Consider the following 22,188-nt stretch of genomic DNA (forward strand, 5'->3'; position numbering starts at 1 on the left):
CCTATTATTTAGACATGTGTGCCTTTCCAAATCATACTTATTCAAATGATTTTGCCAAAGGTTAACATCACTCGAAGTGTTGTAACATCTATAAGCAATATGCTCCTGAGGTAAATTCCAACTGTCCAAGATAAGTGTATGATTATTTATGCAATGAAATCATTTAATTTTTTTTTCTTTTTTTTAAAGAGATTTGCAAAGTTGTTAAAATGTATGTATGGAGTGTAGACTGGTGTGTAAACCACACCCGTGGTATCCGCCTGTTTGTAAAGAACACGTGAACGCGCCTCGCGCGGCAGTGCTTTATCCATAAAGTCGTTACTACAAAGATGGCGGATTTCCTGCTCTCCCGGACTATAGTTTGTATTCACAATTGTCTTCTCTCCAGCGCCGAAATTGACCAAATCAGAAAGTCTAAGGAGATCGATAAAAGCCTAGAACAAGAGAAGACTTTTGTGAAGAAACTGGTGAAGATCTTGCTGCTAGGAGCAGGCGAAAGTGGCAAGTCAACTTTCCTCAAACAAATGCGCATAATTTATGGGCAGGACTTCGATCAGCGGGCCAAAGAAGAGTTCCGGGCTACAATCTACAGCAATGTTATCAAAGGTATCACACCAGTATACTGAAATCGATAGAGACACGTTCATTATTAAAAAGGAACACTCAGTGAAATCTCTATTTTATTGTATCGGCAGGTAAATGTGTTTTGTCGACTTCTTTCGCGTAACTAATGCAAACTTTCGATTGCTCGCCCAGCCCATAGACGACGCGTAGGCCAGTGGTTTTAAACGGTGGCTTTGTTGAACACCAGATATAACGTAACATGCTCAAAAAACACGTAGACTTAGAAAACGGACGTTTATAGCCTATGTTCAAGTCTCACATAACACTTTTAGTAAACTTAGCGCCTCTAGAGAAAGTACAGCGCCTACTTTGGTCTGTTTTGCCGCGTTTCCACCGAAATTACCCGGAACATTTTTACCAGGAACTTTTTTTCCCAGGAACTTTTTTCCCCCCAGACCTGTTGCTTTCTGCGTTTCCACCGCGGTGTAAAGTACCGGGTAGATTAGGCAAATAGACTGGTGACGTAGGTCTGCGCGCGTTTCTCAATACAAAGTACTGCTGATTTGTTTTTGTTTTTTTAAAGTACGCTGATTTTGGACGTGCATCCTCGGTAGTTAGTTCAGACTTTGTGCATTCGACTCGGGAGTGTGATGTCCGCGACGACGCAAGTCCGGTAAATCTATAAACAGCAGCGTACTTGATAACTTCAGTCAGCTCGTCTTGGCTACTGCTATTTTCCTATTTACAATAAAACGAAATGGGATATAAAATACCACTGCCTCCTTTGGTTTTCATTTAAGCATAATAACAGCTGCAGAAATGTACTTAGTTCAGGGATATGTGTATATGCAGCCATTACAATGAAACGAAATATTATATAAATTTGCCTTTTTTATTTTCATTTTAACATATAGATAAATTGAATACAGACCAAAGAAAACCTGTTAGATTTACCCCGCAGCTGAATTATATGTTATGTTTAACCACTAAAGACACATCAGAGCCAGCGGCACATATCAGAAGGTCTAGCCGATTTGAGGCTGCATCTCGGCGGATACATGAGGACTGAGCTCTCGCTGATCGAGTGGAGCTCACCATCGCAGAGATCGGCGAAACACATTTTTTAAATAGGCACGGTCTTTATAAATAAACCATAGATTTGCGTTTTAAACAACTACATTCTCGCCTGAAATACTTTTAAAATTACATTTCATTACACAATAACAGTAATATTTGAAAAACATCCAAATAAATGGTGGTTGAACTCAACCAATGCTGCGTGAACTCAGATCGCTTTGGCTACTGCAATTTTCCCCTCAGTACATTTACAATAAAACGAAATAGGATATAAAATACCACTGCCTCCTTTCGTTTTCATTTAAACATAATAACAGCTGCAGAAATGTACTTAGTTCAGGGATATGTGTAACGTTATATACAGCCATTACAATGAAACGAAATATTATATAGACTTGCCTTTTTTATTTTCATTTTAACATATAGATAAATTGAATACAGACCAAAGAAAACCTGTTAGATTTACCCCGCAGCTGAATTATATGTTATGTTTAACCACTAAAGACACATCAGAGCCAGCGGCACATATCAGAAGGTCTATCCAAGGTGAGGCTGCCTCTGGGCGGATAGATGATCACTGAGCTCTCCCTGATCGTGTGGAGCTCACCGTCTCAGAGATCGGCGAAACACATTTTTAAATAGGCGCTGTCTTTATAAATAAACAACAGATTTGAGTTTTAAACAACTACATTCTCGCCTGAAATACTTTTAAAATTACATTTCATGACACAATAACAGTAATATTTTGAAAATGTTGATCCGAATAAATGGTGGTTGAACTCAACCAATGCTGCGTCAACTCAACCAATCAGGATGTTTAGCGCCAAAGTCCCGCCCCCGAAAGTTCCTGAACTTTAAAAAAGTACCACCTCGCCAGCAGGGACTTTCTGGGGGGCATTTTTTTACCCGGAACTTTTATTTAGTTCCTGGTTCCTGCGGTGGAAACACACCAAGTACCGGACCAAGTCCCTAGTTCCTGGGTAAAGTTCCTGCGGTGGAAACGCGGCTTTTGTCATCTGGATGAGTGATTGTTTTATGACATTATTCTGATATATCTATCTCAACTGTTTCTTGAGACATAACGTTACCTGACACAACGGTTAACAAACGAAAAAAGGAGGCTACAGAATTTAGGATGGAAAAGTAAGGAGTTATTTTTATTAACCTGTTTATTAGTGCTCGACAAAATACATTTGCCCCCTTAATATTAGTGAACCCTATTAAATACAAACATTTATTTAATATGTATTATATGATATTCACTTAAATGAATGAATTACCGTAAGTATGATGTTTACTAGTTGTAGTTCAGTCATAACATATTACCAGTGTTGGGCAAGCTACCAGTTACTCTACAGTAAATGAAGCTTCACTACACTGAAGCTACCCCCCTGGGAAATGTAGCAAGCTAAGCTACATCAACAGTAGCTTGCTACATCTAAGCTACTTTTAAAATTAAATTTTTATGTTGAACACATTTTATTACAAGTCAATGCTATCTCAGTGCTCAAAACTGTCAGTCAAACAGATACAAGTAGGTATCGCTGCAGCCCGGAGACCTCCAAGTGGGAGGAGCTTTTGCCGCAAGTGGGCTGGACTTCACGGAGAGCTCCAAGTGGGAGGGACTTTTGCCGCTAGTGGGCGGGATTTTACAAATGGGCGGGGTTTAAGCGGAAATTTCACATTGCGTCTTTGCCGGGGTGCGCGCGATGGCATAAAGAAGCGATACTAATGAAAAACAGATTTATTGTTCTTCATTGTAGTTTAAATTTTATTAACAAGGGGTTATATAATTTTGTGACAACTGCAAACATACAAGTATATTAAATTATATTAATTTTATAATTATATCAGTATCAAGAAAATGAATGAGTAATTTAGAGCAATAAAATGTTTACTGTATGTGAATGTTTTTCTTTAATGCAAGTTTGAAATCTGAGGGAGAATTATATTGTTTAGATTGTTACAACCCCCTTGGCTCTAGGTGAAACAACATTACAAAAGGCCACATGTGGATGTACATTTTGCAAATAAACATTTAATTTAAAATCTAAATAGTAATACAAGAGTTAATAATAATAATAAAAAAAAACATTCCAAGACTTAAGAGGAAAATATTATTGGTACCAAAGTCCAATTTAAGACACTCATTTCCCCATCTCCTTTTTATCACCAACTCAATCACAGGTAACGCTCCAAACCATTAAAAATTAAAGTTTTATTTGTTATATGACATGCAAAAAGCAGTGAAATGTAGGTCTGGCATACTCTTTTTTGACTGTGCAAAAAAAAAAAAGAGAAAATTAAATACAAATAATGAAACAACAGGAAAAAAATACAATGTTTTTTTTTTTTTTTTTTTGGAGATAATTAAATACAAATAATGAAATATTCACAATATACTGTATTACTACACAGATGATTTGTAGAGGTGCTACACAGAAACTGCTACACAGATAATGTGCAGAGATGTACACAATGTGCAGTGAGGATGAAATACCTAGTTAGGTTGTCAAAAAAGCGCAGTGTGCAGAGAGTTATTGGGTAGCCCTAAACAACCAGTCTATAAAGTTCAGTGTGTTTAATGTCCATGTTTAGTAGTCTGATAACATGAGGGAAGAAACTCCTCCTGAGCCTCTCCATCTTTGCCATCAGACTGCAGAAGGGTCTGCCTGACTGTAGCAGATGGGTTGGTGGGGTCTTTAAGGATCTTAACAGCCCTAGATTTACATCTCCTGGTTTGGATGTCTTGCAGAGAGGGGAGAGATGTTCTGGACATGTGCTCAGCTACTCTTTGCAGGGCATTTGAAGCTATTTGAAGATGCTCACTCTCTCCACTGTGGTCCCGTTAATGATGATTGGGGCAGATCCGCTGCTGCCTCAAATAGAAAAGAGTTATTGTAAAATATTATTACAATTTACAATATGTAATGTTTCTACTGCATTTCTGAACAAATAAATGAAGGGCTGGTGAGCATCAGACTTCAAAACCATAACAAAATCTGTCCAACCCCAAAAAGTCCTGTAGAACAGATATTTAAGGAACCTGAGGTTTTAACCTGCTTGCATTTTATCAGCATTGGAACACTTTGCTGCTGCTTTCACTCCAAGGCTATGGATTATATTTTTACTGGAATGAAGTGTCATTAGTCACTAAACATTCAGTCCAATGACATCGTAAAATAATTCACTGTTGACAAGTTAACATTAACTAAAGTACAATGCACATTTATGTAAGACGTCCACAGAATGTAATGTCATTTACATTCCAACATTTGTCCTTTAGGACAGTCTCTGACCATACCCCTGGAGCAATTTTAGGGACAAGCGCTGTTGCAAATGTCCACCTTTAAAGTATGAACATAATTTATCCACACAAAGACCCACATACACACACACATTAGTCAAAAATCTTCAGAAAAAATAAATTACACATCTTGATGTGATTTCTATGGAAAGAACAAAAAAAAGTTTAGAGGAAAGTGATCCTTTGGGTTTGCAGAGAGAGACGGTAACCAGGTCACTGAAATATAACTTTTGGCCACCCAGACTTGAACTTTCTGTAACACAAAGTTTACACATAATGTTTTTGTTTGTTTGTGTTTCCTACAATGTCAAAATTAATTCTACACCTGTTGATATGTAATGCATGGTAGTGGACATATCCTCATATATCCACTCTGTTATGATTATTAAATTGAAAAATGAATTTGGTAATTAAACCAAATGTTTCAATTGCATTACATTATTTGGATTAACGTTACACGTAAAAATAGATAACATTTTAAAATTGTTTTGAAACAATGACCAGCTTTGTTAAAGTCAAGCATTATCAGTTAGGAGTTTTAACTATTATAGAACACTGAACTAAATCTATTAATAGTTATTGATCGCTTAAATATCAGTGCAGTTATAATACATAGGTCTGCATATTTTACGTAACGTTAGTAACAATAGCCTACCTGCTTAAAGTCTTCAGTGTCCGTAATCTGCAGCGTAAATGTATTGCAGAAATATTTAGCACAAAAGGGTAACAGACACAATAAAGATGTAATTTATCTGTGCTGCTAATGCTGTCTTAACGTGCTCTTGGAATAATCGTAAATATGAGTTTTGAAGGTAAAAAATTGCAAATGAATGTCCTCCCATTTTCAAACTTGAATGCAATGAGCTTGTAATCATGATTTAACTACGTCAAGACTAAAACATCAACCGCCAAGATACTGCACTTTTTCGCAACTTGTAATACGTTGTACAAGTCTAAACTTACCCCTTCAAACTCCTCTTTCTTGACGCTGAAAAGCCTTGAGAAGTTGACGTCGTCTTTTTTTTTTTTTTTTTTGGTGGTGGTGGGGGGGGGGGGATTCGCAGCGTGCATTAACCCCATGACATTAAATAAACCAATCAAAAGGCTCTGGAGGTTTGTACAGCCCACTTGGAGCTGAAGTCCCACCCATTTGGAGCTGACCCGCCCATTTGGAGCTGGCTCCGACCTCCGTTTATACCTATCTCAACAGATAGGCAGGTGTAATTGTTTAGTTTAATAGTTTTTTGTGTTCCTTATCAATTTGGCAACAAAAACAATCAAAATACAATTAACAATGTGCACACAAGTAAGTGTATGCACCTGTTTCATGGGCATGCTTAATATACTGTAGGCCTTTGCAGAACAAAATGCAAGACCTCCAAACAGTACAAAAAATGGCCAGGCTGGACCCTGATAATTTTTACAAGCATATTCTCTCGGTTATCTCAGTCAGTGTCATGTACTTGTCGAGGTACGGCCACGGCGACTCACTCCTCGGGATTAACTGTTCTCTGACCTCATCCTATGCCATCATTTTATCATTTTTTTTTTGCGTGACTGGCCAAGGAGTGGTACCATCCGGAGCAGAAGGTGGCGGTAATGCATCCTAAAGATGGTTGGTTGCTATCCACCGTAAACACGAACAAGATGAAGTGGCGCCGTCGCGTCACTACTGATCCAGGATCAGCGATTTTAGCAGTTGTATTTTACGATCTGAGTTTGAGCTTCAGAAATGCTTGCGAAAATGTAGCTTGTGTGGAAGCTACCACGCTACTTGGTAAAAAAAAGAGCTTCTCTACTGAAAAGCTATTTGATTCAGAAAGCAGCGAAGCTACGACCAAGCTACTGAGAAATGTAGTTAAACTGATAGACATATATAGGTAGACGCCCCATCGAACGCTACTGCCTATTGGCACGAACGAGCCGTGGAGCCGCCATCTTGGAACGGTCGCCAGCTCCGCTCAGTGTAACTTGTTTGCCAGGTGAAATGAGCTGTCAGTGCATTAAATTAATCATATCTCACTGTATACCTAACTGATTTTGACGGGGGTTTTTTTGCTGCAAAGGTCATTCATGCAGCTATTATACAGGACACATGATTCAGCGTATTTTAATATTTATAAGAGGCATACAGTGACATATTATATTCTGATATAATATATAAGTGACCAGACGCCCAAAATCTAAATATGTGAGGTAGTATATTTATAAATCACAAACTATAAATACTATAAAGAAGCAGAAATAGATAGTTGCAGTAAAATTGTATAATTTAATAAGTTGAAGAAACAATTTATTATAATTTGTGACATATACACTCTCTCTGGTTCTCTCTCTCTCTCTCTCTCTCACTCACTCACACACACACACTTCTCCCTCCCTCCCTCTCTCTCCATCTCACACAAACACACACTCTTCTCCCTCCCTCTCTCTCTCTCTCTCTCTCTCTCTCTCTATCTCTCTCACACACACTCTTCTCCCTCCCTCTCTCTCACACACACACTCTTCTCCCTCCCTCTCTCTCTCTCTCACACACACACACACACACACTCTTTTCTCTCTCTCTCATACTCTCATACACCCACTAAAACCCCTGAAAGAGGACTGTTTTGCTCAAAATGACTTTTGCTCAAATTAAAAAAAAATGTTCCCTTTGTCCAAATGGTATGAAACCTTCTACGGCTCTCAACACTTTCTAGATCTACAAAAAAAATTTAATTGGAATGATATCTGTTTTTATGTTAGCGTGACAAAATTTGTGACACTCGTGGTTTTGACCCCGCAATCAAAATAAGACTAAATTCATCATCAAACTCAGAAACAATGCAGAACAAATCGACAGAAATGGCACAAATAAAGTGGCACACTTCCACCAATGCAAAAAACATCCACAATGCTAAATTATATTGCTCACAACATGCGTACATACACACATATATAGAGGAATAAATTTTTTGAGACAATAAAAACTTCTCTTACCATTTGTCAAATAAAATCATCCAAAATGCAGAACCAACACAAATATAAAGTGGTGACACTGACACCGACAATGTGTACACACACACACACACACACACACACACACACACACACACACTCACTCACTCACTCACTCACTCACTCACACACACACACTTGTGAGGTTATAAAACAACTGCTCTCTTATAATCATTTAATCTGAGATGACAGGATGAGACAAAATAATTTAGCACACACACACACCTGCTCCAACCCCGTCAGAAGTCATGCTGTTTACCATGATTACTGCCTGCAATGCATTGTAATGTAACATCATTGAAAAACTGGGATTTTTTCAGTAAGAAATACTAAAATTTGACAAAAAATATTTTTATTTTTGTTATAATTGTATAATTGTATATATAATTGTGATTTTATAATATTTAGATATGAATCCAACTGAATCCTACGGAAGTTCTAAGCGGCCATGCATTATAATTTTTTTTCCTTTTTGTTTTCTCATTATAACGACTTAATTTTCTCGTTATCTCGACATAACGAAAGTCGTTTTCTCGTTATAACGACTTATTTTTCTCGTTATCTCGACATAACGAAGTTCGTTTTCTCGTTATAACGACTTATTTTTCTCGTTATCTCGACATAACTAAAGTTTGTTTTCTCGTTACTGTTGCTATAGTAACGAACTCAACTTTGACATCTGATGGACAACCATGCAGGCGCTCTTACTGTACAACCAGCCTATATTTCAGCAAATTTAGTTTCGCCTAGGTAATAAGGTCTACAATACTGTATATAAATAAAGGCTGATCAATCACTGTTGATTTTTCCAGAGACAGTACAACGAACGTTTTGTTTTTGTAATTAACATGTTTAAATGGCAACACTGCGAAATTAGAGCTGCTTGGATTAAACTCACTTTTCATTTTCCCTTTATTTGAAATAAAATTATATATAATTTGTAATTTGTAGTAGTCATTATGTGATGTGGCAGATATCATGTGTGTTACAAGCTTCTGTTTGAAAAGAGCGTCCATGTGTAGGACTATGTGTAGTGTGTGTGTGTGTGTGTAGAAAAAAACGATTACAACATTATAGAACAAAACGGTCTCAGGTTACGTATGTAACCATAGTTCCCTGAGTAGGGAACGAGACACTGCGTCCTCTAGGGGGCGCTTTGGGGAACACCTCGTCGTGACCCGTGTCTGAAGCATACAATGAAAAAACACCAACTTGTTGGCCGTCGACAGCCTCCGACGTCACTACCGGCGCGACTATAAATCAGCACCGGGAGAGCACGTCATTATCTTCTTCGTCTGAAGCTTGCGTCCGAAGCATGGCAGAGAGCTAGAGGACGCAGTGTCTCGTTCCCTACTCAGGGAACTATGGTTACATACGTAACCTGAGACCGTTCCCTTTCGAGGGAACTTCGAACTGCGTCCTCTAGGGGGCGCTTTGGGGAACAGTATACCCACGCCGCCATGCTGAGGGGAATGCAGGCCAGAATCATGGCGAGCACTAAGTACCAACTCTACCATTACTATGGGAGTTGCCCCTGGGACGTTTAGACGACTGTCTGTGACAGTACCCCTTATGGCCAAAAGGCCTAAGCTACATACCCAACTTAATTGTTAGGGCCTCGGCCCTGGGTAGAGCTGAAGGCTTGGAATCAGGAAAGATTCCTTTAAAGGGATACGGCTAAGAACCTAGCATTTGTACCAAGTCCTGCCTGTCACACAGGGGCTACCGCTAGCTTACGCATAAGCTTGCTGAAAGAGCTGTCTCAACAGTTCTCTAGTAGCAACACCCTGTTTAGATAGGTATCCGAGGATACATAGGTGGAGTGGCGCCCAAGATGAACGGGGCTTTTACCAACTCAAGAAAGGGCACGAAGCAACCGCGCGAAGCCCTCACCATATAGGATTTTAGAAAGAACGCAGAATACTAGCGTGCAAACTTACCACAGTGTGGATTTCAGAAAATGTGCAAAGACTACACGTGCACACTTACCATAGCATGGATTTTCAAATACTGTTCTAAGGAGGGGCTCTCGTGGCACTCTGATAGAGCAGCTCATAGATGGAATGTTGCATCTTAAAACAGTATTATTGAGAGTCATCAACTCGATCTATGGAAACAATACTGGAGCGCTCTGGGAAAAAAAACAGAGAACTCCGTCTCGTACGAGAGGAGAACTCCGAGCTCAGAGTAGCGCACTCATAGGTGACCCATTTTTTGGAAAAAGGGGAGCGCTGCTAAATTACCACGAGAATCAATAGCCCCTCATGTTGAGAAAAGCGATGCTTGAGGTGTATAAACAAATACACACTGGCTGAATGGAGCCCAAGGAACCAAGGTCTAATCATCTCAAGAAAGGGAACGAAGCGTTACCCCTCATCGTACAAGATTTCAGAAAGTTTGCAGAGTCTTGCATGCAAACTTACCACTTGTGGATTTTTAGAAAGTGTGTTCACATACACACTGACCACCATGTGGTTTTGAGAAAGTACACAAAGCTTAGCGTGTGTACTTAAAGGTTCCTAAGCATCGTAGAGGAGCTGAATCTCACGGGAGAGGCAAGCTCAATTTTACAAACCTCGGGTGAGGGGAGCATCACCTGAGGCAGCATATACAAGAAGACTTCTGTAACTGCCACCTCCACTTCCCGGTAGATACGACAGCACCCCTAAGCGGCCAGGAGACCCCTCGGGGTGACCTGGCCAGACATCCATGAAATTCCCTGCAGTGCTGTGCCAGGCCTGATGATCAAGGAGGCTCCCTCAGAAACCTGTGATCTCAGCCGCCTAATACCGGAACATGAAGCCGAATGGCTGCTGCTGACGAATGTTTAGTAAACACTGTAACTGAGCACTGCAAAGGAAACTCAGACAGAGTTTATTAGTAGACACGTAACCACCAGCAATTAAATACACATAAGTATATACAGAGAGGGTTACATGTACTCACTCACCCTCCTACGCCGGAGCCCCGCTCAAGGGGTACCTACTTTTAACCTGGACCATCAGTTTCAGGTTGGTTGCTATGGACATAGAACCATAAAAAAATATTATAGGTCCAGCATAGGAGACTGTTATGCGAGAGGTTTCCACCTAACCTCGATCAGGTGGAGAGCTGGTGGTTACAGGGGAATTAGGAAGGGGAGTATAAAAGCAGAAGTTAACCTTTCGAAGTCGATTAACGCATATACGCGTTTGTCTTTTCTTTTAGTAGATACCTCGGTATCATTCTGATTTGGACGAGAACTCTGCCTCGTCTAGATCATACCTCTTAGGTTCTGCTTACCTCCTCGTGACCCACGATTCCTCTAACCCCTGCCCGCAGGTGGGGGAGGAGCGCGAGTTGCGACACTAGCCTTCTGTGCCCATCTTTGATCCTCAGATCGAGACAGGCCAGGACCCCTATGTTGTTTGGGCTCAGACCTGGACCTTCGTGGGACGAAGGATCTGAAAGCAGCAGAGCGCGCCTTCGTCTCCCTGAACTTTTCAAATCGCCGCCTCAACGGAAATACAGAAAAGTTCAGAAGGCGAAACCTGAGCATCGGGCAGAAAGCATTTTCTTTCCTCCCGATGTCTGTTCATCCACAGATGTCTCTCCGCTGCCACCATGGCCGCCATAGTCCTGCCCCATGGCGGAGGCGGCCTGCTTGGTAGCATGGAGAGAGATCCATGGTGTGGCGCAGCTTAGCTACCAGATCGGAAAAAGGCCCCAGCCTCTATCCAGGCCTCTTAGCAGATCAGTCTGATATGCTTGAAGCACCAGCATTGTGTGTAATAAAGCCTCAGCCTGACCTGCTACTGCGTATGCCTTGCCATTTAAGCGAGATGATTTTCTGAAGGGGCTTAGATGGCAAGGAGGGAGAATAAGAGAGGAGGTTTCCCCTGCAGAAAGAAAACATTTTTCACATATAAAAATTTATAAATTATTTATAAAATTTTTAGCTCTTTCTACAGGGGCATTCCCTCCTAGCCGCTTTCACGCATCACCTCGATGTCGGCAGATTACTTTAATGCCGAAACCGATGGATGCAAAAAGAAAACGGCATCTTTCATTTCTTTTTAATCTTTGTATGGAGATCATGCACAAATGAAAGGCTCACCTGAGCTGGAGGGTTATGGTCAAAAAGTAATTTTCGCTCAATAACCTCCAACAGCTCTACATACGCAGGGCAGGAGAATTGAGAAGGCTCAGCCTCAGCTTCTTCACCATCCTCAAATATCTCCTGCTTTTCCTGGGTAAAAACCCAGCAGAGCACTAACCTCAGTATGAGAAAGTGTTAAAGATATAACATCATCCTCCCAAGGCTCTCTCTCGTCCGCCGCCCCTTTTTTTTTTTTTTTTTTTTACGATCTCGAAAGGGAAAGTCCCTCTTTAAACCATTCAGACAGATCCATATGTATTCTCACGAGCTCATTTTCTTTCCTGCCTCAGCGTGGACAGATCCTGAACCGCGGGAAGCAGATGGCTTGCCTTTTTTTTTTTTTTTTTTAGAAGAGAGACGAACGAGAGCGGAGCTTTTTCCATTGAAAAAACGCTCATAGTGCACGCAGATTGCCTCCTCAAAGACATCGCGTGCGTGCTCTTCACCCAAACAAATGACGCAAAGATCGCGTGTGTCATCGGGTGTCAAATAACGCCGACACGGATGCACACATCGTCTAAACGCTTGCTAGTTGTCGCCATGATAAACAGAGAAAGATCGCCCTTACCGGTTCTTTCAGATGCACGCTTCAAACAAAACAGTCAGTTGAAGATGAAGAAGATAATGACGTGCTCTCCCGGTGCTGATTTATAGTCGCGCCGGTAGTGACGTCGGAGGCTGTCGACGGCCAACAAGTTGGTGTTTTTTCATTGTATGCTTCAGACACGGGTCACGACGAGGTGTTCCCCAAAGCGCCCCCTAGAGGACGCAGTTCGAAGTTCCCTCGAAAGGGAACTGAATTGAATTAGCCTATGGATTTTACATATACATCACATTTCTCATCAATATGGTTAACAATAAAGATTAGTAATAAGGAAGAGAAGCACATCAGCCTACATCGTTAAATCCCGTCCTACTGTAGATAAACATAATACAGTGATGTCAACCTTGGTTTTGATAAGCAGTTATTTTATGACACAGAACGCGTTGGTGAAACTCATGCATCTAGCAGGAACTTAATACACAAAATATTCATATTGATTCAAGCATTTAACATTTATGAATTAATTAAATGTCAGTAATGAAGACTGCACAAATTATAGCGATCATGAGGAAGGTCCGCGTACAGTAAAGTGGATAGTGTACCCTATCAGTTATATTCAGGTCTAGAGTGCCACCTGCTGGCGCAGTTTTGTAACTTCTTAGAGAAAATTAAGTCGTTATAACGAGAAAACGAACTTCGTTATGTCGAGAAAACGAACTTCGTTATGTCGAGAAAACGAGAAAATTAAGTCGTTATAACGAGAAAACGAACTTCGTTATGTCGAGATAACGAGAAAATTAAGTCGTTATAACGAGAAAACAAGAAGAAAAAATATTATAATGCATGGCCGCTTAGAACTTCCGTAGAATCCAACTTGTGAAACGGTATATTTCAGGTAGTCAAATAGCATATAGTGGAGCTCTATAGCCATCTAGTGGTTAAAGTGATTTTTTTTTTTAAACTGCATTTCCCAAAAAAATGGGTATAAATGTTACATTAAATCATTTAAAATTATCCATGTTATCCCCATGAATGAAAGTTCTGTGGGGATAATCTGTGTCTTTTATAAAGTGAATTTTACATAAAATGCTGTTTTTTTTGTAAAAAGCCTATTTAAATAAATATTTATAGAAATTTAGAAGATATCATAAATCCTCCAAAAACTGTACAAATGTTGAGTAAAAACATTAACAAAAAGAGTAAAATTACAATTGTAAAAAAAAAAAAAAAACTTGTTACAAAATTAAATGTTATTGTCAAAAAACACGAGTGTGGACAGGAAACGAAGACCATCAGAGGGTTAATATACATTACTTCCTTAAATCACGTGCGCAAACACAAATAACAATAGTAGTAATACTAGTAATGTTAAATCTTACTTGTGAAAAGTAATCCCGAGCCGTACTTGCGATGGCCCGCCGATTAAAACAGGAAAATGCTGCACAGTGCTCTGGCATCTTAACTGCTGCTACGCAACGAAACTAGGAGCAAAGAGTAGAAGCTTCTATACTCTTTGCTAGGTGTACGACCGGTTCAAGATGGCGGCCGCAAATCTCGTCGCCCAGCGGCCAATAGGGCGTCTACTTATATGATGTCTATGGTTAAACTAGTAGCTTCGCTGCTTGTAGCGACGCTACTGCCCAACACTGCATATTACATAACTTTTTAATACCATTATTTTAAATTGAGGAAAAATATTCACTATTTTGGGTGCTTTAATTGACATGCATATTAGTATAGTCACTTTATATAATATATTATATAGTATATTTATTAAACTTTATAATAATTTTTTGTATACTGTATAATTGTAGTTCCAGAACTCACTGTAGCCCATCTGACCTTATTGACCTCATAAAAAGGGAAAATGTTTCATTTTTGATCATGTTGACAAAATGGCATGGTCTGAGAGTGCATAGTAAAAAAAAAAATGGTATTTAATTTTCTTTTTTTTCTTTTATAGTAACCTGATAAATGCAATATGTGACCCTGGACGACAAAACCAGTCTTAAGTCACTGGGTTATAGTTGTAGCAACAGCCAAAAATACATTGTATGGGTCAAAATTATCTACTTTTCTTTTTATGCCAAAAATCATAAGGGTATTAAGTAAAGATCATGTCCCATGAAGATATTTTGTAAATTTCCTACTGTAAATATATCAAAACTTAATTTTTGATTAGTAATATGCATTGCTAAGAATTAATTTGGACAACTTCAAAGGTGATTTTCTCAGTATTTATTTTTTGTTTTGCACCCTCAGATTCTAGTTGTATCTCGGCCAAGTATTGTCCTATAAATGCATCAATGGAAAGCTTTTTTAATTAGGGCTGCACGATCAATCTTGCGTCAAATGGAGTGGCACTTAATATACAGAGCCGTAGTTCACTGACAAGCTACACTATCGCGTTCATACTCGCAGATGTATCGCATTTGTTTATGAACGTGATATTGCGTAGCTTGTCAGCGAGCTATGGCTCTGTATATTAAGTGCCGCTCCATTTGAAAGCAGGTGATGGATGTTTAATACTAATCCCAGAACCAGCTTTACTAGACACGCTTGAACATCGCATGCGATTAATCGTGCAGCCCTATTATTTATTCAGCTTTCAGATGATGTATAAATCTCAATTTCGAAAAATTGACACTTAAGACTGTGGTCCAGGGTCACATATGTCAATATCTCTAATGGTCTGTTTAGGTGTCCGAGTGCTGGTGGATGCCCGTGAGAAGCTGCACATCCCTTGGGGGGATCCTGAGAATCAGGTTCATGGGGAGACAATGATGGCCTTTGACACCCGCTCATCCATTATGGCCAAAGGGATGGTGGAGACCAAAGTCTTCCTCAACTACCTGCCCTCCATCCGTGCCCTGTGGCAAGACAGTGGTATTCAGAATGCCTACGACAGACGGAGAGAGTTTCAGCTGGTAAATATTATATGATTGCTCATTATTTATATTTATAGTTGTTCTTAGTCCCTGTGAAGTAAAGTTTTGGATATAGAACACACTCACAGTTTTTCATAAGACTTGTGTCATTTTCTAGGGCTGTAAACTTGAAAGAATGTTGATCTGTTGTTAAAAACAGATTGTATTATGAATCACGAGAGATAAGCACAGTGTACTTGCATAATTACTCCTGTCAAGGCATTAATCATGGTGCTTGTATATTTAGAATGTAATGTGATTTTGCTCAAGAAATCAAATGTTTTGAGCGTAGTATGGACAGTTTTTGTAACCTGAGAGTTATGGACAGGTATGAGTTGAAAACACAAATGAAGTGACTCATGACAATGAGGGCATTCTCTCTGTGCGTGAGTATAGTTTGCATTTCAGTTATGAAGATAAGATTATGCATGTTCAGGGGTAGAACCCTTGTGACTGAGATTAGGATTTAGCTCACATTTTCCAACTAAAATCTCCATTGTTGTACAAATTGTGATTAACATGTTTATCCGTATTTATTTAGTGATAAACATTCATTTTTGGTGACCAAGTCACTTTGTCTACTTAAGGCTGATATGCATTCCCCACAAAGCAAGCCAATAAGAGGCCAACACAGCAGAGCCTCATCTGACTGATTTTGTGTTAGGTAAACATATTTATGAATGAGGCCAGAGTAGGGATGGGCATTTTGGGAAATTTCTCATTTCGATCATCGATAGGTTTCAAAAACGATTAATCGATTAATCGGGGGTGGGGCTTATGCTGTATATAATGAATGTATATAATGAAAAAATATAATTATATAATGAAAAAAATCTAAAGATTGTTATAAAAAATAAAAATAAAAAAATAAAAATCTGACATGAAAATCTGTCTATGAAAACATGAACACATGATTAGGACAGGTTAGATAATGATTATGATGAAGTAATGTTATTAATAAAGGAGCAAGAAATATCTGCCTGAGGTGAAGAGTATACCAATAAACGGAAGCTAATTCTATGACACATCCTATGATAAATCAGATAACTGAGATACATATCAGACGTAACATTACAACTTGTATCAGCACAATAGGATGCGAAGTTATGCGTTAGACAGAGAGAGAGCGCACGAGCTCCCGCTGATGCGTTTTCATGACAGCGCGCTGAAAGATGGGCAAGGACAGATTTTACTATAGATTCCTATAAAGTTCTCATTATAAATGTATGGCAGATTTGTGCTATATTTTCATCTACGTTATTAAGTGTAATAGTTTTAATTTAATTAATATTTTGTATTAAATATTATATTAATATTATTTAACAGCATGGAAATCACTGATTATTGCTAAATAATTGAATGAGATTTAAAATATATTTAAGATAAAAACTATGACAAACAAATAATTTTGATTTTCGTCATCTCTACAAATATAATGTAATAAGGCTACAAATATATCCAGTGCATTTTTGTTTTATAAAGACCATTTAATTATTTGTCTGTGATTTTAAAAATTAACACACAAAGATACTTTCTTTTTTTGCTACTTTATTCAATGGAATTTTTTTTTAACAAAACATTGTCTTCCAGTATAACTTTAGCAGCATATTTTGATCCAGCGGTGAAACGTAGTTTTTAGAAGATAAGAAAAAAGTTCACCAAGTTTAACCAAACAACTATTATAAGTTATAAAACAGAGACCAAATAGCCTAGATATTTTAACTATGGGTAAAACTCAAAACTAAAATAATATTATTTAAAAAAAATGGATATTATATTTACCACGACCGGTGAAACATTCAAATTTCTATTCAAAAACATAAGGCGGTCTACGTGCTCAGATGAGAGCCGAGCGCGCAGCCTGTTTACATTTAGTGGAATAAATTGGCTCCGCTGGAACAGATGTTGCAGGAACAGCCAGGCACCACTGGACAAGTAAACCTTCTCTGTCCCTGAAACTAATGGGCAGCAAATCTTTCACCACCATTTCAGCGAATAGCTTTGTAGTCTTCTCGGTTCTGCCTGCGTTGCATTTAGGTCTTACGGCAGGTGATTCAATGCTCGTCTGAGTTGCCGCTCTGTTATCGCCAGATATTTTATGTTCAAATTTTAGATGATAGCGCATTGTATTTGTTGTAGATTTGTGTGAAAGCTTGGCGCTGCACAGCTTACCCTGAACTGTTTTTTCATCGTTCTTCTCAAAGGGAAGCCAGCCATCACTTACGTGACTTTGAGGCCATTATTATGTCTTCTTACGTCTTTTGAGGCATCAAGTGGGAAGCTAACCAATCAGACATCAGGGCGCCGCCCAACGTGCTGCCATAACCAATAAAAAAAAAATTAATAATAATTTCGATCATCGTTTACGTGATCGATCATCACTGTCGCGGTCGAGTACTCGAGTACTCGATCACTGTTGCACATCCCTAGGCCAGAGTAACCTGTAGTATATCATAGCCTTGGACCAACAAATCTGGTGGAAAATATTGTATAGTTATGTTCTACTGTGTGTGTGTGTGTGTGTGTGTGTGTGTGTAAAAGAGAGCGAGATATAATAATATAAATTATTTTATTTTTTTGGGGGGGGGGGGGGTGTTAGGATTGTAAAATGTAACAGAAAATGCATAAAACAGGGAAATTGGGAGACAGGAGAAGACAAATTCAAAGTTGCAGCTTCTGCACCAAAGCTAACATATTGGAGACCTAATTATGATTGTGTGTCTTTCTTTACATCTTTTTAGGGTGAATCTGTGAAGTATTTCCTGGACAATGTGGATAAACTTGGACAATTGGTAATTTTTTTCACATTTTTTTTAAATTAATGTTAATGTTGTGTTCAGTACTGGTATCTAAAGCACAAGGTAGCTGGTATTATACCTGTTTGTACATGGTACAACTTAATGAACCCAAAAGAGATGTACACAGAATTTCTGAAATGAAACTTTAAATTCACAGGAAGAAAGCTAGTTTTTTTGTTTGTTTGTTATCCATTAAATAGGCTATCAATAGAGTTTTGTGTGCACTGACATTAGCTTGGCTGATATAGTGGATTTTACTTGTACCGATTTATTGCATTGTACCATTAATACAGGTTATATATATATATATATATATATATATATATATATATATATATATATATATATATACACACACACACACATATATATATATATATATATATATATATATATACATACATACATACATACATATACATACACACACACACACGTTTGTTTTTGTGAAAAGTGGGGACATCCCATAGGCGTAATGGTTTTTATAATGTAGAAACTGTATATTCTATCGCCCTTCACCAACCCTACCCCTACCCCTCACAGGAAACTTTGTGCATTTTTACTTTCTCAAAAAAACTCATTCTGTATGATTTATAAGCGTTTTGAAAAATGGGGACATGGCTTATGTCCTCATAAGTCACCCTCTCCTTGTAATACCTGTGTCATACCCATGTCATTATACAGAGTTGTGTCCTGATATGTCACAAAAACAAGCCCACACACACACACACACACACACACCTACAGTTAAAAATAATCAACCCTTTTAAACCACCTTTAAAATAGCCACATTCAGAAGGGAAAAAAAACAATCACAGAATTGGGAAAAGGTTTACACCCTCCTAAAAATTACTTGTAAACTCAAACAGATGTAGCAAATTAACTTCTCCATGGCATACAAAGCCATTTGACTTTCAACTGTGATCAGCTGTAGTCATTTTAATTAGCTGGAGCATTTCTTTCCTTGGTAGTGCAACAGAAGCAAACAATCAACAATGGGTGGCAATGTACTGTCAAAATTACTCCGGGATAAAGTTATCTTTCACTTCGATGTTATAAGGTAATATAGCTGAATTAAAATAATTATACAGTGTGAAAAGCTACAAAATGTGATTATTTTAAAGGATGGTGATTATTTTCTATACCCTCTGCACAATCTATACCCTCTGTATGAGGTGATTTTTATTTTTTGTCTTGATTAACCTTAATTACCCAGGCAACAGCAGATATCCGCTTGTTAAGTCTGAATTCACGTGTCACCACTTCTGTGTCCAAACGCTCTATCAGATACCATGAGAAAACAACAAAAGGTTCTAATATACACTCACAGTCTGATTATAATACTTCCAATAAAAAATAATTCTAACCTTTAACTCCATACCTAAATGCCATATAGCCAGACAATGAAAATGAAAAAATAAATATAAAAATTATGTGTTTGGGACGCTGTGAGCATGGAGACTGTAGTCTGCACCGTAAGTTTGAAAACGTTTAACTTGCATGTTTAATGTGAATAATCAAATGCTCATAAACGACTGCTGAGGTAGTATTCTCAAGTGTAGCGAGTTGGACCCAGAAACACCGCTTCTAAAGGCTGATTTATACTTCTGCGTCGGACCTACGCTGTAGCCTTTACGCCGTAGGCTATGCGTCAGTTTTCATTTATTCTTCTGCGTGGTTGTCCTCGTTGATGTACAGTACACATGCAAACTGCTAGTCTGCAGTGTCCACGGACATGTTGTTGGTGTAAACTGCATTACCATGACTAAAGCTGAAGAAGCAGCGGCTCGACGGAGAAGCATTATAGCCGTGACGCAGCAAATAATATCAAATCATTATTTAAAACTACAAAAGGAGACCACAATGGAACAGGAGAAGATGGCATTCTGTCTATATCTACAAGGACTTGTACCACGGCAGATCAACATTGTTTGTCCCTGACAAATGTTAAGACACTTGTTCTTTGCTTGGTTTTATTTTTTATAAGAAGGTGTAACATTAAAATATATTAAAGAGCACATAAAAACACAAAACTCAAGTACATATGGAGGGAGGGATTCTAGCAGACCAATCACAGTGCTTATGGTCCATGTAGAATTGATGCGCTGTTAGATTTTTGGAGAGGTGCATATTAGGCTAAGGCATAAGGGAGTACGTCTATGCATAGGTTACGGCGTAGGTCCAACTCAAAGTTATAAATCAGCCTTTACATCATTAGTTAATAACCGAATACTAGGCTGCTGTCACTTTAAGACTTAATGCATGGATCCGATATATTGACACATGAATTTAAAAAAAATACCCCAACTGTTCATGTTCACTTAAAAGGCAAATGTGTTTGTTTGCTTGAATACTAGCCAAGACAAACCTTTCTGAGTATTTGACTATTTAAGCACAATAGGCTGCAGAAGAAAACTCAATTTGGTATTCGTGTGATGGTTTCTGAGTGTGCAATTTGGTGTTATGGGCTCAGGGCTTTGAACAATTTAAAATGGCTTCAACATTTAAAACTGTCAAGGCTTAAACACATGTAAATTTACTGTGGCTGTGATGTGAGCATAACTGTGATAGTGACAGAATTCACAAACGTATTAGTTTGTGTCTACAGGCATATCGCCCATCTCTAATACATGTAATTTTTAATAAATAAATAATAAATACACTAATTTTTAATAAATGTTTCAGGGTTTCATGGTATTATGCCTGTCTGATTGATGTTTGTTTCCATTTAATCTGCAGGACTACTTGCCCAGCCAAAAGGATATACTTCTGGCATGAAAGCCCACCAAGGGTATCCATGAGTATGACTTTGAGATCAAGAGTGTTCCTTTCAAGATGGTGGATGTGGGAGGGCAGCGGTCAGAGCGCAAGCGGTGGTTTGAGTGGTTTGAAACTGTGACCTCCATTCTCTTCCTAGTCTCATCCAGCGAATACGATCAGGTGCTCATGGAAGACCGTCAGACCAACCGGCTCACGGAGTCGCTCAGTATCTTCGAGACTATCGTCAACAACCGCTTCTTCGCCAGTGTCTCCATCATTCTCTTCCTCAATAAGACAGACTTGCTTGAAGAAAAAGTTAAGAATGTAAACATCAAGGACTACTTCCCCGAGTTCACAGGAGATCCCCATAATCTGCCGGATGTGCAGAAGTTCCTGGTTGATTGCTTCCGTAACAAGCGTCGTCAATCGCAGGAGGAGCCCCTTTACCATCACTTCACCACTGCCATTAACACGGAGAACATTCGACTCGTCTTCAGTGATGTCAAAGACACCATCTTGCACCACAACATTAAAGGGTTCTTTTGTCCAAATTATTAGGTTTTTACTTTATTTAATACAAACTACAAGTGGTTCAATACATATTGTGGTTGAAGAAAAGTAGATGGGGTAATTACGCAACTTTAATTCTCTTTTGTATATAATAACAGTTATATACAGATTTGATATAAAAGCAACCTCTTTAAGCTTTTAGCCGTATCAAATATGCTAAGGAATGGCCCTCAGTTATTCACCAAAATGCTGTAATTTTCTATGTTTACTGTATGCTTATCAGCGCATATATTCGTATAATGGAACTGTTAAAACTCCTGTATTCCATAGGCTTTACACCTGGTTTTGATAAAGTTTTAAAAAAAAGAAAGTATGAGAACTCAGGGCTTTAAATCTTTAATTCAAAGAGCTCTTCTGATCTAGTCAGGAGTTTTTTTATGGGCTTGATGAGTCAGGTTTTATATATATATATATATATATATATATAATGTATATATGTGCGTGCGTATATATATATATATATATATATATATATATATATATATATATATATGTATGTATGTATA

The 22,188-nt window shown here is 38.5% G+C and overlaps 1 pseudogene; it reads left to right on the forward strand.

The window, feature by feature from the left end:
- The first annotated feature begins 245 nt into the window (after nucleotides 1–245).
- LOC113056063 (guanine nucleotide-binding protein subunit alpha-13-like) lies at nucleotides 246–21,969 on the forward strand (annotated as a pseudogene).
- Nucleotides 21,970–22,188: the final 219 nt, after the last annotated feature.

This window comes from Carassius auratus, chromosome 37 (assembly GCF_003368295.1).
Source record: "Carassius auratus strain Wakin chromosome 37, ASM336829v1, whole genome shotgun sequence".
Taxonomy (NCBI): domain Eukaryota; kingdom Metazoa; phylum Chordata; class Actinopteri; order Cypriniformes; family Cyprinidae; genus Carassius; species Carassius auratus.